Source organism: Bufo bufo, chromosome 3, assembly GCF_905171765.1.
Source record: "Bufo bufo chromosome 3, aBufBuf1.1, whole genome shotgun sequence".
NCBI classification, from domain to species: domain Eukaryota; kingdom Metazoa; phylum Chordata; class Amphibia; order Anura; family Bufonidae; genus Bufo; species Bufo bufo.
The window spans coordinates 347,393,072-347,403,364 of record NC_053391.1 but is presented as its reverse complement, the minus strand read 5'-3'; the positions used below and the strand labels follow the sequence as shown (position 1 = coordinate 347,403,364).

The 10,293-nt window shown below is 45.0% G+C and overlaps 1 pseudogene; it reads left to right on the top strand.

Moving 5' to 3' along the window:
• The first annotated feature begins 5,988 nt into the window (after positions 1–5,988).
• LOC120996719 lies at positions 5,989–6,165 on the top strand (annotated as a pseudogene).
• The last annotated feature ends 4,128 nt before the right edge of the window (positions 6,166–10,293 follow it).

The window sequence follows — 10,293 nt, the reverse complement described above, 5'->3', positions numbered from 1 at the left end:
CTATGGGGAAGGGGGAGAGGAGCACTATGAGGGCATTTACTGGCACTATATAGGGGTATTTTATACTGGCATACATTATGGGGACATTAGCTCAACAGCGGGCACTAAGCGGGGGTATTTCATGTACTGTCATATTGTAGGGAGAATTATTAGTACTAGGAGGTATTATGCGGAGCTTTGCTAATACTGGGGGGCTATGAAGAACATGATAACTAGTATGGGCACTATAGGGGCATTATTACTACTACGTGTGCTCTGGCAGAGAATTATTTCTATTTTGGGGAGCCCTGTTACTTTGGGGGGCATCCTGCCACAGTATCAGCTTAGCACAATAATTTTTGGGGGACATTATCTTTATACTATTAGTGTCTGGGCGCAGTTATTTTTTTAGAGTACTGTGTGCCAATAATTGTTGAAGGGGGCACTATCTGTGTGGTAGTAGTATTTCCAGGGGGACTGTTTCTGCAGTATAGTATTGGGGGCACAGCGGGCACAGTATTGGGGGTGGTAGGAAAGGGTGTTCAGAAGATGTGAAGATGATGGAAATGTGTGAAACTAATGTCTGTTTGTTAATCTCTGCAGAGATGGGAGATGGCTGAAAAATCATCATGGCGGTCTGGTCTGAATGGAGAAGATGAGGAAAGAGAACGTCTACAACAAAGGTGACATCACTGGATGTAAGAGGTATGTGGTGCTATGTAGGAGAGGAGATGCTCCGGCTCCTCCCCCTGCCATTTGCAGAAGGAGGATTCAGAGCTGGGTGAGGACGGTCAAGGGGGGCAGCAGGCCACGGCGGGTGGCAGATGGTGGGGGGAACCACAGGCCTTGAGCACGATCTGGGGAGGGAGAAGAGCGGAGGAGCTCCCTATTGTATAATGTGAAGCAGGCAGTGCAGCCAGGACAGGCCTTCCCCTCTCTCCGTAGGATGTGTAGAGACAGGCCGCAACTATAGAATGTCAGCTGTACAGTGTTTGTTGGGAGTGGCCTATTATATGTAGGAGGGGCTTTTAATAATGGGCGGGGACCAATTTTTTTTCCTACAGAGCTATTTTCCTGCAGAGCTATTTCCTACAGAGCAATTATTTTCCTACAGAGCTTTTAGAATCGCCAATTAAAAGAATCAGCGCAACACACTACTCCCCTTCCCTGCATTTTTGAATATAAAGGGGGCTTTGAAAAATTGAATTAGCACAGCGCACTACACATGCCACATTATGTTGCCTTTCGGACCCCCCCTAGACAAAATTCCTGGGTGCTCCCCTGGCCAGAGGAACAAATAGATGCATTGGGCCAACTGCTGCCACCTTGCATCTTTCTGGTATCAAGTTGAGTGAATTCCAACCAAGTAAAGAAACGTTTTTGTATTACCAAGTTCATTCAGTAAACTAAATTCAAGTTTCCGAGTCTGAACTTCTTTGTCTACTTCAACTCAATTATTGCAATGTATGCCCAGTATATTTGTGTTGAGGTCTGCGAGTGGTATAATATGGCCTAGTCTAGTTTCCTTATGTCACGGTGGTCCTACCTCAGGCCGTCACTCTCTTGGGGTGGTTCGCTGCAAAGTTGAGTTAAAGTAGACAAAGAAGTCCAGACTGGAAAACTTGAACATAGTTTACTGAATAAACTTGGTAATGCTAAAAAGTGTCTTTACTTGGTTGGAATTCACTCCACTTGGTAACAGCAGGATGCAAGGTGGCAGCAGTTGACCCAAGTGCTTCTCTTGGTTCCTATCTTGCTTATCTTGTCTGTTATCTGTTCAATGAGTAGGGGGCCTCTTGCCCTTTTTCCCTTTTATTTAAATAAAGTCTATAGTTTAGTCAAAAGCAAAGAGAGGGGTGCCCTAGGAGCGTGGTGCTCAAAGAGCTGCTTGCTGGGCTCCTGTAGCAGGAGAGGTGGGAAATGCATTCCCTCGCTGAGCCATGTCTTGTCCCTAAGGATTCCAATTTCAACTGACTAAACTTCCTGAAAAAAGCCTAATTTGGAGGGAAGCGGGACAACCCACTTCTGCCCAAAGGGGAGAAAAAGAATGGAATAGTTAGTTCCATTCTTGTCTCTAGGACTCAAATGCAATATAAGTTGACAGTTGCATAAATATAATACTTAGTAAGGAGGACATTTATTAAATAGGAACAAGGAAAGCTAGCCATAGGAAACAATGATAAGGTGTTAATTTGTAGTGCCCCAATCAGGAATCCTGAGTTATGGCTTTAGTATTGCACCACACACTATCCTATGTCTGCTACACTGGGCCTGTTCGGGTTCTCATACAGGCTTGCTGATGCCTACCTAGTGAGTCATTCAAAGTATTTGGATGTTTCACTCACCAGTTTACTGCAGGATGTAGCTGTCTGGCTGCAGACCAGCAGGAGACACATCTCAAGAGCTTCTGTCAGGCAGTTGAGGACAGGAGGTGGAACCAGTGCTCTAGAGACAGCAAACAGTGCTGCAGAATCCAGAGGACCAGTCCAAACCTTGTATGAGTGAACTGGGAGCAATGGGGGTAATTGCAAGGAGGTGGGGAGGGGGAGCCTAGAACTAACACCAGAGGTCAAGCCTCTGAGGATCGCTGCTTCACTCAGGAGCAGCCGGGTCACATAATCTCCAATGCCAGGTCTGCTCCTCTATCTCTGTCTACCTCTCTAAAAGACAGGAATAAAAAGTCTCTGAGTCATCTCACAGGGTTTGCCCTATGGTTAAAGCGGCCCTGGGAAGAAGTGTAGCAGTTATGCGAGTCCCTCCTCACTCTCCTCTCCCTTGCTCCTTCCAGCCCGCTCAATGACAAATGAAAATATGAATAAGGCAATGGGCCCCACACTGAGGTCGGGCCGCCCCCAAACGCCACTATTATAATCCGCCATTGACAGCATGCAAAATGCAAAACCGTGGCAAAACGGTCAGTCCCAAATTTTTACAACGGTTTGTGTACGCTTATAATCCCACAAGCCAATACCTCTGGAGTATGCATTTCATGCAATAATCATTCCTGCGGAATACAGTACGTTCCAAGATCCCTAAAAGGGAATGGCGTAAACAAATCAAGACATAATAATTCAAATTAAAAGTACATATACCCCAGTCAAACACAAAAAAACTGCTGATAGTAATTCTGTAACTTATTCGAAAGGCTGAGATGCCAAAAACCTTAAAAAAGTACCAGGCAGATCTGTAAGTAAAATATAGTATCAATTAGTTTAGAATAATATCCCTCGTTTAAGGATGGTGGACGCCTGTCCAAATTTCAAGTCTTTTTTTATTTCACTCCAAAGCCACCTCTGCTGATAGACAACGCTTGTCCATTCGACAAAGTAACTTCTTTTGAATCTGTTTATTTGAATGGGGGGGACATCTCATTGCCTCCTCCCCTGCTATGTTCACTGCTTTGATTCTCCTTTTACAAAGACTAGTTCATTGTCTGCTGCGCATCATTTAATTACAAGTGTGTTAGTTTCTTTTCTCTGTGTAATTACCGACATGAATGGGGCCCTGGGAGATCAGAGAGAGAGCGTCACTTCTCACAGTGTAGCAATGCAATTAGGATAGAGGACAGCGTTCCAGCTGCCGGCTTGTGTTATATAAAGATTTGTGTTCTCTGCCACTTAATCAGGATATTTATGTTTCCGGCTCACCTCTACAAATTGGGCACTTAAAAGATCATTTTTTTTTATAAAACGTTTTTCTATTTTCTTTTAAAATTACCTTTCTTTTTTTTCCAAGAGCAGTGATAATGGACTAAAGAAGCGTTTGATAATTGGCAAAAAAAGAACTTTTGAAAGAGCTCACAGATCAAAATGATGACATACAGTGAGCGCTATTCAAATATCAGTACTGTTAAAAGGACACACAATCTGAATTATTAGCCTGTCCTGTACACTGGGGGAGGGAGGATTTACAGGTGTGAGACGTATTATCCGTACATCAATTTGAACCCAAATATTTTAATATGTTTTTAAGACTCATTTTGCATTTATATGCAAATATGTTTGCATCCTTATTTACACAACAAATAGGTAAGATTTTGAGTAATATCCTACTTTTGAAAATTACTTAAACAGGCCCCCCATTTGTAAATGTGGTGGTATACATGATCGCTTGTTTACTGATCACTAATTTAATGATGACGCTTTTGAGCCTCCACTACTGTTCGCATTTAGATTACTTGATCCCTGATCAGACTGGAAGCAGTCCCCTATGAGAGAGACTTTAAGGCTCTGAAAGGAATACATCAATATTTTCAAGGATTGCCTTTTTATTCTTTAGGCTAATTCTACACTAGCGCCATTAGCTCTGGCAGTCTGTTCCGGCAGAGAACGGAATGCTGGAGCTCTCTGGATCCGGCATAGCTGGATGTTACCACAATGCTCACCAGCTCCATTGACTATAATGGGATCCAGCCTGGATTTGGCTGGTCAAAAAACACTGCTCCCAAGGCTTCTTCCCCTGCACTGAAGTGACACCAGGGAAGAGGGGAGGAAGCTTTGGGAGGTTAGCGAAGGAGCAGACAGCAGGGTAGGGCTGCAGGCTTGGGCACTTGCAAGCTGTTTTTCATAGGAATAAAAGTGCTTTTCATGGACATGGCGTAAACACCCAGTTGGTATAAAGGTATGGATAATGCTATTACAATGTTCTGAAAGCCATTGCTGGTAGCTACTGTATATTAGTGAAATTTACATGCCAGAGTCCCTTGAAACCCTGCACTCTAGAATTCTGGCTTCTCAAAGTCTCTAAACAGGGCTTTGAGACTTTTAGGGCCTATCTGATCAAATATGACAATGTTGATGACCACAATCAACTTTATAGGAATTAAAGAAAAATGCAATATATTGTAATTGTTATGATCAGTAAGAATTGTCCTGCTGTTTTGTCTACTCTTAGCGGCTATGAAGTTATTTCACAGCTGATCCATTAGTGTGGGTCACCTGACTTCTCTGCTTCAGACAGGCTTATTTATAAGAGGAGTTCCTGATTGGTTAGCCTCTCTTAAAATATTTCTGGCTTTGGCAATGGCTTGCTGGTAATAGCTTAATCTCTGTGCATTTGCATCCAGTAAATCCAGCTATATTCTAACTAGAGATGTGGCGAACATAATATTAACCGTTCGCGAACGCGAATTTTCTCAAATGTTCGCGAACGGGCGAACCGGGCGAACCGCCATAGACTTCAATAGGCAGGCGAATTTTAAAACCCACAGGGAATCTTTCTGGCCACAATAGTGATGGAAAAGTTGTTTCAAGGGGACTAACACCTGGACTGTGGCATACCGGAGGGGGATCCATGTCAAAACTCCCATGGAAAATTACGTAGTTGACGCAGAGTCGGGTTTTAATCCATAAAGGGCATAAATCACCTAACATTCCTAAATTGTTTGGAATAACGTGCTTGAAAACATCAGGTATGATGTTGTATCGATCAGGTAGTGTAAGGGTTACGCCCGCTTCACAGTGACAGACCAAACTCCCCGTTTAACACACCACAAACAGTCCATTTGCACAACCGAAAACTCCCCATTTGCACAAGGTTGGATACCAAGCTAGCCATGTCCCGTTCCATGTCCTCACTGACGTCATTGGAGGTCTCTTCCTCCACCCAGCCACGTACAACACCAAGGGTCCCCGAAAGGTGACAACAAGCCCCCTGGGACGCCTGCTGTGGTTGGTCTTCCACCTCCTCAAAGCCACCTTCCTCCTCTGACTCCTCTTCTTCAGACTCCTCTCTTTGCGTTTGCCGCAGGTCCAGCAATCGACGACGACAAGGCTGCTTCTGGTGGTGATGGTGACCACAACTCTTCCTTTTCATGCTCATCTACAGCCTGATCCAGCACTCTTCGCAGGGCACGCTCCAGAAAAAATGCATATGGGATGAGGTCGATGATGTTGCCTTGGGTTTGACTGACCAGGTTTTTCACCTCCGCAAAAGGACGCATGAGCCTACAGCCATTGTGCATGAGCGTTCAGTAACGCGGCAAAAAAATACCCAGCTCCGCAGAGGCTGTCCTCTTTTGTTTAAATTTAAAAAAATCTGTTCTTAACAGTTTAATCCCTGTTACGTCCCCTATAAGGGGACGTGTATGGAATAGATTTTAGGAACCGGGAGATGGAAAAAGATGCTTGGTCGGTCCTCTTACTTCCAATTTGGGGCACTGCGCGTACGCCTTGCAATGTACTGTGCCACCATATATGAGTGGTGTGTTTAAGTAGTACTATTCCTATCAGTTTAATCCCTGTTACGTCCCCTATCAGGGGACGTGTATGGAATAGATTTTAGGAACCGGGAGATGGAAAAAGATGCTTAGTCGGTCCTCTTACTTCCAATTTGGGGCACTGCGCGTGCGCCGTGTAATGTACTGTGCAATCCCAATATGAGTCGTATGTTAAGTAGTACTACACTGCGTGCAGAATTATTAGGCAAATGAGTATTTTGACCACATCATCCTCTTTATGCATGTTGTCTTACTCCAAGCTGTATAGGCTCGAAAGCCTACTACCTATTAAGCATATTAGGTGATGTGCATCTCTGTAATGAGAAAGGGTGTGGTCTAATGACATCAACACCCTATATTAGGTGTGCATAATTATTAGGCAACTTCCTTTCCTTTGGCAAAATGGGTCAAAAGAAGGACTTGACAGGCTCAGAAAAGTCAAAAATAGTGAGATATCTTGCAGAGGGATGCAGCACTCTTAAAATTGCAAAGCTTCTGAAGCGTGATCATCGAACAATCAAGCGTTTCATTCAAAATAGTCAACAGGGTCGCAAGAAGCGTGTGAAAAAACCAAGGCGCAAAATAACTGCCCATGAACTGAGAAAAGTCAAGCGTGCAGCTGCCAAGATGCCACTTGCCACCAGTTTGGCCATATTTCAGAGCTGCAACATCACTGGAGTGCCCAAAAGCACAAGGTGTGCAATACTCAGAGACATGGCCAAGGTAAGAAAGGCTGAAAGACGACCACCACTGAACAAGACACACAAGCTGAAACGTCAAGACTGGGCCAAGAAATTTCTCAAGACTGATTTTTCTAAGGTTTTATGGACTGATGAAATGAGAGTGAGTCTTGATGGGCCAGATGGATGGGCCCGTGGCTGGATTGGTAAAGGGCAGAGAGCTCCAGTCCGACTCAGACGCCAGCAAGGTGGAGGTGGAGTACTGGTTTGGGCTGGTATCATCAAAGATGAGCTTGTGGGGCCTTTTCGGGTTGAGGATGGAGTCAAGCTCAACTCCCAGTCCTACTGCCAGTTTCTGGAAGACACCTTCTTCAAGCAGTGGTACAGGAAGAAGTCTGCATCCTTCAAGAAAAACATGATTTTCATGCAGGACAATGCTCCATCACACGCGTCCAAGTACTCCACAGCGTGGCTGGCAAGAAAGGGTATAAAAGAAGAAAATCTAATGACATGGCCTCCTTGTTCACCTGATCTGAACCCCATTGAGAACCTGTGGTCCATCATCAAATGGGAGATTTACAAGGAGGGAAAACAGTACACCTCTCTGAACAGTGTCTGGGAGGCTGTGGTTGCTGCTGCACGCAATGTTGATGGTGAACAGATCAAAACACTGACAGAATCCATGGATGGCAGGCTTTTGAGTGTCCTTGCAAAGAAAGGTGGCTATATTGGTCACTGATTTGTTTTGTTTTGTTTTTGAATGTCAGAAATGTATATTTGTGAATGTTGAGATGTTATATTGGTTTCACTGGTAAAAATAAATAATTGAAATGGGTATATATTTGTTTTTTGTTAAGTTGCCTAATAATTATGCACAGTAATAGTCACCTGCACACACAGATATCCCCCTAAAATAGCTAAAACTAAAAACAAACTAAAAACTACTTCCAAAAATATTCAGCTTTGATATTAATGAGTTTTTTGGGTTTATTGAGAACATGGTTGTTGTTCAATAATAAATTAATCCTCAAAAATACAACTTGCCTAATAATTCTGCACTCCCTGTATTCCTATCAGTTTAATCCCTGTTATGGGGGACGTGTATGGAATAGATTTTAGGAACCGGGAGATGAAAAAAGATGCTTGGTTGGTCCTCCTACTTCCAATTTGGGGCACTGCGCGTGCGCCGTACAATGTACTGTGCCACCAGATGTGAGTGGTGTGTTAAGTAGTACTATTCCTATCAGTTTAATCCCTGTTACGTCCCCTATCAGGGGACGTGTATGGAATAGATTTTAGACAACCGCAAAGAGTTGTCAATAATTGACACACTCATGACATAAATTTTATTCCTCTATGCGTCAATCTTGGTGTAGTGATGACTGTGCTCGTGCGCACGTTTGGGACATTGCAGGCGATGGGGATTTTTCAAAGCTTATGGTCGTGCTGAGGTAGTTCAGTGACAGTTAAGTGACCCAGAAAACAATGATTCTGCAGTGTGGGCCCATTGTTGGCCAATATCATCTGGGGTGTGCCAACATTACCATTGCCAACACACTCATAGATGTGGTCGCTTCATTGTGATATGCAAGCCCCTTCACCACAACAAGGTAACGATCACGAAGGGGAATTGACACATGTATGTGTCTTTTTTTGTTTTGTTTTTGCAGCCACAGTGCAGCACCAGAGGCCAGAAAAATTAGGCATGTACACATGCCAGAAAAATTAGGTATTGTTGCAGCCGCTGCCACTAAAACATTGCGGCTTGAACCCTAGTTGGTGGCGGATAAGTCATGCAAGTCATCCGGCATGCAGAGATAAAATACAGCAGCGTGTGGACCATTTTTAGCCCAAGGCAACTCATCTCATCACCAGGCCTTTTTTAGTCAAATGTATCCCCCACTGTCAGTCCCTTCGGGATCCATGCCTATTCATCTTAATAAAGGTGAGGTAATCTAGACTTTTTTGACCTAGGCGACTTCTCTTCTCAGTGACAATACCTCCTGCTGCACTGAAGGTCCTTTCTGACAGGACACTTGAAGCGGGGCAGGCCAGAAGTTCTATCGCAAATTGGGATAGCTCAGGCCACAGGTCAAGCCTGCACACCCAGTAGTCAAGGGGTTCATCGCTCCTCAGAGTGTCGATATCTGCAGTTAAGGCGAGGTAGTCTGCTACCTGTCGGTCGAGTTGTTCTCTGAGGGTGGACCCCGAAGGGCTGTGGCGATGCGTAGGATTCAAAAAGATCTGCATGTCCTCCATCAACAACACGTCTGTAAAGCGTCCTGTCCTTGCCAGCGTGGTAGGAGGGGGATTACTTTCACCTCTTCCCCTGTTAGATTCCCGTTGTGCTGTGAAATCACACTTATAGGCTGTGTAAAGCATACTTTTCAATTTATTTTGGAACTGCTGCATCCTTTCCGACTTTTGGTAATTCGGTAACATTACAGGCACTTTCTGCTTATATCGGGGGTCTAGTTGCGTGGCCACCCAGTACAGGTCATTCTCCTTCAGCCTTTTTATACGAGGGTCCCTCAACAGGCACGACAGCAAGAAAGACCCTAAGGTTGGATGCCGAGCTACTTATGTCCCGTTCCTCGTCCTCACTGATCTTACTGAAGGTCTGTTCTTCCCCCCAGCCACGTACAACACCACGGGTACCAGATAGGTGACAACGAGCACCCTGGGATGCCTGCTGTGGTTGGTCTTCCTCCTCCTCCTCAAAGCCACATTCCTGCTCTGACTCCTCTTCCTCAGACTCCTCTTCCAGCGTTGCCGCAGGTCCAGCAAGCGATGCTGATACGGCTGTTTCTCTTCACGCTCATCTACGCCTGATCAAGCACTCTTTGCAGGGCACGCTCCAGGAAGAAAACAAATGGGATGATGTCGCTAATGGTGCCTTCTGTGCGACTGTCTAGGTTTGTCACCTCCTCAAAAGGACGCATGAGCCTACAGGCATTGCTCATGAGCATCCAGTAACGTGGCAAAAAAATTCCCAGCTCTGCAGAGGCTGTCCTAGCACCCCGGTCATACAAATACTCGTTGACGGCTTTTTCTTGTTTGAGCAGGCGGTCGAACATTAGGAGTGTTGAATTCCAACGTGTCGGGCTGTTGCAAATCAAGCGCCTCACTGGCATGTTGTTTCGCCGCTGGATATCTGAAAAGTGCGCCATGGCCGTGTAGGAACGCCTGAAATGGCCACACACCTTCCTGGCCTACTTGAGGACGTCCTGTAAGCCTGGATACTTATGCACAAAGCGTTGTACAATCAGATTCAACACATGTGCCATGCATGGCACATGTGTCAACTTGCCCAAATTAAATGCCACCAACAAATTGCTTCCGTTGTCACACACCACTTTGCCGATCTCCAGTTGGTGCGGAGTCAGCCACTGATCCACCTGTGCGTTCAGGGCGGAC